Source organism: Mycteria americana, chromosome 5 (assembly GCF_035582795.1).
Source record: "Mycteria americana isolate JAX WOST 10 ecotype Jacksonville Zoo and Gardens chromosome 5, USCA_MyAme_1.0, whole genome shotgun sequence".
Lineage (NCBI taxonomy): Eukaryota > Metazoa > Chordata > Aves > Ciconiiformes > Ciconiidae > Mycteria > Mycteria americana.
In genome coordinates, this window is record NC_134369.1 from 63,676,621 (window position 1) to 63,682,671 (window position 6,051).

The window sequence follows — 6,051 nt, forward strand, 5'->3', positions numbered from 1 at the left end:
AAAGGTGAAATCTTGAAACTGTCCCCTGGGCAGAATTTTAATACATAATCCTGCTCTAGGTTTGCTTAAGTTCATTTAAAAACAACATTCTCAGAGGCAACCTTAAATGATAAGAGAATCATCACAGAAGGATAAAACCCTTCTTTCCTAGTAGTGGCTGTTGTAAATCAAGGTTCTGCTATCCAGTGGGAAATGCTTTCACTCCAGTATTTGTTCATCCTTTGGTCAAAACAAAAACCTAAACCAAAACACAAAATCTGCAAGGCTGAAATGCAGGATTCCTGCACTTATTTTCATCTATTTTATTATCTTCCTGTTTTCTCTTTGCATGATGTCATCATCTGCGCTACACAATACAATTTGAATTGAAACAAAGAAGAGCTTTGTGCTGATAAATGGAATGTTTCAGTCTATCAAAATGCCTGTACTACTTGATAGAGAAATGTTGTTTGATTCTTCCACAGAAAGCTATATTTTCAAAAGCCATACATATTCTGTTGCTAAAGAAGACCCTCAGAGTATTTTTTACTGGCTCTACTTTTAATCTAAAGATATACATGGATAATTAATCTGAAGGAAAAATTTCTAAATTAGACAGCTATGACTTGTCTGGACATTTAAAAAATATCTTTTAGCAAAACAGAATGAAGCTAGTTAGGTTGCCCCTCTCTTGAGGATTGAATGCTGTTGATTACTTCTGAACAGCTTTTGCATGTGTTTTTCCTATACTTCGTCCTTCTTCTTTTTTATTTATTTTATTTTCTTCAAGATCAACTTTTAGCTAGAGAAGGCAGTCCTGTCTAAAAAATCAGTGTTGATTTATTTGGAAGAGAAAGTGTTATGTAACTGAAGACTGTAGGAGGAAATCTTTTTATATTAGAGGTCTGTTGTAGATGATGTGCCAAGCTGAAATGGAAAACCACTGGTATCATTGCCAGTTAGGGCTGAACTCCCCTCTGCCTGGAGAGGGAGCATTGTGGAGTCCCCAGGAGAAGCCCACTCTGGAGGTTGAAGGTGGCATGTCGGGGTTCACCTCCTCAATCTGCCACAGCCTGCATGCATGAATCAGAAAAGATTCTGCAGAGGTTTTATTTTTCTTCTAAATGAGCAATAGATGCTTATGTGCTGTAAAAACCCAGCTGTCCTGTTTTTCTTTCCTGTCTTACTTCCCCTATAAAATGAGGAAAGCGCTTCCTCACCTCCCAGTACTCGCTTACCTCCCAGGGATGTTGTAAGGGGAACTACACTAAAGATTACAAGGTACACTATGAATGGAGCTATATTAGTATATTAAGAGATAGAGAGAAGGATGAATATCAACCCTGAGGAGCAAAAACACCTGCCATTCTTGTGACAGCTACAGAAACTGCTGCAATATATTTAGTAGCTTACACAATAGCAAAAGAAAGCTATTAAAGTAGGGAAAGCTGGCCAACAGATAAGCCCAGAGAATCTCTGTTCAAATGCAGGTTTTTATTTGGACTTGTTCCTAGTTTGACATCTTTGCGTTATTGCTTTTTTAACTTTATGAAACACAATCATTCTCTTTGTTATATGAATTCTAGACTTAATGCTGTCTGGCTCTCGAACGTAGCATCCACTCAGAGAAACAAGGACTTAGACCCATGTGCTGCACAGCAGCAGCAGAAAGCCCAGCTCAGAGTCATCAGTGGCATATTGGTCTTACGGCCACTACTTTGGGTTATACCTGTCAGATGAACTGGGACTGGTGGTAAAGCTGGTGGGGAAGCTGGCAGGTCAGCTGCTGGGTACCCCACAGCTGCGGGTTAAGCAGAGACTGCCACAAAACCCATGTCAGCTACCAAGAATGTTCACAGCTAAAGCCAAGGTACTTCTACTCATTTGCAGGTAGAAGACTGACCTCTGTGGACAGGATTTGCAGTGTATTCAATGTGCCCCGTGAATCAACTGGAAGTGTCCTGGAACACAATATATGCACTAACCGGTGGTGACATTTGCAGAGGGAAAGCTTTTGGAGAGTCCAGGGTGCACAAAGGCAGTATCTGACCCATGTGCTACACAAAGCAGCTGAAACAGCCAACACAGTGAACTCCTCCTGACTGAACGAGGATTATTCATGGACATTATTTTGTGTCTAGTGGAATGAAAACATTTGAGAGAATCACAAACTGCTGGTGGCGAATGTATTCATCCATTTCTAGAAAGGAAATTAGAGCAATTTTTTTCCCTGGCTCAGTAGTTCCTTAGTGATAACTGCAGTTTCCTGATATCTGTCCTCACTCTTTTTCTCCCCATCCCTGAAAAGAACAGAGCTGATGTCGGAGTTATTTACAAGTGTATACAGGTGTATCTTGGCATCCAGGAGAGAGACTGGAAGAAGTGCAGAGCTCAGTGACTCACCGGTCCTGTCCCTAGAGTCTGTCACATCTATTCTGAACAGATATTCTATATAACAGGTACAGTATTTGATCATAAAAAGTATGTCCTCTATATCACAGCTCCGATGCATTGCTTTAAGTTTTTATTACAGTGTTTCACGAAGAGGAAACTAGAGTGATACTCAATAAATTCCAACAACAGGAGTATGATTCAAGCTCCTAGCAATATTTAGAGATCATCATTTTAATGAATAGTAGGTAATTTAGACAAATGACATTTTAAGCTTGCAAACACCACATTGTGAAGAGTAGTGATGTTTAATATGTACTGTGCCGTGTCTATCAGGACAATATACAGCCCCATATATGAACATTAGAAACATATAAGCAAAACATCCCAAGTCATCACCATTTCTCAGCCTGCAATAACAAACACCTACCCAGCTATTGACCCCAATCACAAGTAAAATTGGTAAAGCACATTTCACACCTGATCCCAAAGGCCGAGAGATTTGTACGATGTAAGGAATAGACTTGGACATCTTTTACATCACCTTGCTTACTGCAGAACATAGTTTAAATTGCACACTGAAAGCAGATTAGAAAACGTTGATGAGCCTCCAAAGCACACTTTCTTCCTTTTCATGATGAAAATATAAACCATGACATCTGCTGTCAAATAACTATGTCCAGTCCTAACAGAATGGGAAGATCCATCAGCTCCACTTGTTTCATATCCTTGGACTGGAGGTGAAATGAGGATAGGCTTTGGTGCTTCTACATTAGCATTTGACTCAGATCAAGAGGGTGCTTTTGAAGAGAATAATCCCACCTTCCCCCCTTATGTGTACTCTAGTTTACACTACAGAACAGCATTGGAGCATGCAAACTAAACTCCCTTCAGAGAAAATTAAAACAGAAGAACTCCAAGAGCCTACCTAAGGTATCCCCAATGCTAATCGGTCTTCTGGTCTTGCTATTCAGTCTTTCATTATTCAGCCGCTTTATCTACCTGTTCAAGATTGGTCTTTTAATTTTCCTGGAGAATGCCTATTCCCAAGGAGCTCTGTGGACTGCTGAGGGCATGTTTGGAATCTCTGTGCTCTAGAGGAGAATGGGGACAAATGCTCACTGTGGCACTTAGCTCTTCTGGAGGCTATCTCCCAGCTGAGTCCCAGGATCCTAGCACAGCTATGTTAACATAAGTGCATTTTGCATGCTGCATTTTAAATGTGACTTTTGCATGAAGATGACCTAAGCTTTTGGAGTCAGCTCTGCTTGTATCTGTCTGCACTGATTATGGGGACAAGAAAAGGATTAGAATGTGTCAGACTGGCTGTAGGTTTACAAAAACTAAAAGCAATCTAAATAGAAGTGGAAAAGAAAAGCAATAATCACTGTAAGATGGTACTTACCTGTTCCTTTCCTTCTGCGCTCAAATGTAGAGTGGCTCCAATTTCTAGAATCTGATTTGCATTCATAATCCCCACACAGTGCTAAGACCTTTGGTTTCATGAAGGAAAAAAAAGTCAGGACTGTTTCTAACACAAATGGTTTTGCACCTCCTCAGCTACTATGTGGAGGAGTGAAAGCCTCTCATTTTGTACCTACAGGCCTGAGTTCCAACTTCACTCTAGACTCTGGTCAAAACCTACTTTGATGGAAAACACTGAGAGATAAAGCTTACCAGTGTGATCCTAGCCAAACACATCCCTACTAATTACAGAACTGGTGTACTGTGCTCAGGATGAGGCTCCCCAGTACAAGAAAGACATTGACATGTTGGGTTGAGTCCAGAAGAAGGCCATTAAAATGACAAAGCATGTGATACAGCATGTGTTATGTTAGGAAAGGTGGTATGAACTGGGTTTGTTTGGCCTTAAGAAGAGAAGGCTAAGAGGGTTTCTTATTTCTGCCTTTAACCCCTAATAGGAAGCTATAGAAAAGAGTGAGCTGACTCTCCTCAGAGGAGCACAGCTAAGTGGCAATGTGCAACAGTCACAATTTGTTACAATGGAAATGATGATTAGATATTAGGAGTAATTTTTTACTTTTTTTTGTGATGGAGGTGGTTAACCACTGGAATAGGAGCTCAACGAGGATGTGAAATCTCCATAATTAAAGATGCTTAAAAATTGACAGAGAAAATCCCTAAGCAACCTTACCTAGCATGACAGTTGAATCTACCTTCAAACTTGGACCTACTTTGAGCAGAAGATTGGATCAGAAGACCACCAGAGGTCCCATCCAAACTAAATTATTTTATGATTTTTTGATTCTACTTTTGTTTACAATGCTAAACCAAGGGAGCAACTGGGTGTGAAGGAAGTCCTGGCCTTAGGTTGCTAGAATCTGGTGACTTCCAAAACCAGGAACGTACCCTCTGAAGCCAAGCTAAAACAAACACTAACACAAAAAAATGTGAAAGAAACACAACTAGATATGAATAATAAATGGAAGCACTACTTTGCCAGTGTGCACCATGAAATACAGCTGCTGCAGTAATTTCAAAGTTTCTAAGATAACCGTAAAAGCAATTACTGGAAGAACAACACATCGCGCAAAATCATTAATATGGTGGTTGTGTCTCCCTCATGCACTAACCCAGCTCAAGGAAAGAGTTTTCGGAGAACAGATTTGCAGATTCCTCTGTTGGTTTTTTAATGACATTGTTTGGCATCTATTCCTGGTTTGCTAAGTGGACTCAAGTTGTTATTTTGCAGCTCACAAGTAGACCCAATGAGAGCAGACAAAACCTTCTGGTTTGTTTTGTGGCTCTGTGCACTACTGTCACTGCAGGGAATGCCTTGTCATGTTCATACAGCACTTGTGTCCCCAAGGACTGCGGGGTAGTTGTCATTCACAAACCTCACATGAGGTCACATCCACCCCATCTGGAGCAAAAGGGCTCAGTCACAGCAGAGACATCGGTGACACTCATCACTGAGCAGAGAGGTGTTTGCTTCTGTCTCGTGCCCTCATTTGTACCACAACCATCGCCTGTTCCTACACCTGTAAAACGAGGTCTAGCTGCCTTTCACTAAAAGGCACTTTGTGATCAGTCTTGAAGGGTAATTCCCCCTTCTGGACCTGTACTTTTCTACAGTCAGTGCCGAGGTGACTAAGAGTGTCCTTTTCAAGGGGAAAGACTGTCAGTTGTTATATTGAGCACCTCTTTAACATAGGCTGTATGAGACAGCAAGGGCACCTGAATACAATATTTTCTCACATATTGTAATCATGAGGAGATAGCTATGAGATTCTCAGCACTCGTCGTTCTTTGAAATTACTCTTAATTAAAATATACTAGCAAATCTTGGTAGTTTATGAGTTGATCTGTTGCAAGATGGAGTCAGGAAATTATTTCTGGTTTCTTTCCCTTTCATTCTGATTTCAAATCATGGTTGCAGTGCTCTTTAGCACACACTTTAATTTCGCTTTACTCCAACTGATTCCAAATCCTTAATTAAGCTTATTCTTTTTTCCTAATTTGAAAATATGCAGGATTTTAAAGTATAACAAATTATTAAGAAATTAATTCAAGTCATTAATGAATTATTAATCCAGGCTAATAACGAAAATGTAATAATGATTATAGATATCAGTACATGCTGTGGGACCATTGCAAAAGTGCATTCTATCAGCTCATTGAAACAAAATATTCAAGAAATAAAGACATCCCTGCATCATT

The 6,051-nt window shown here is 40.1% G+C and overlaps 1 long non-coding RNA gene across 1 annotated transcript; it reads left to right on the forward strand.

Moving 5' to 3' along the window:
• Window positions 1-2,052: 2,052 nt before the first annotated feature.
• LOC142409794 (uncharacterized) lies at window positions 2,053-5,630 on the forward strand. Its single transcript, XR_012775773.1, has 3 exons — window positions 2,053-2,438; window positions 3,217-3,303; window positions 4,429-5,630. It is a non-coding gene; the product is annotated as an uncharacterized LOC142409794 (long non-coding RNA).
• Window positions 5,631-6,051: the final 421 nt, after the last annotated feature.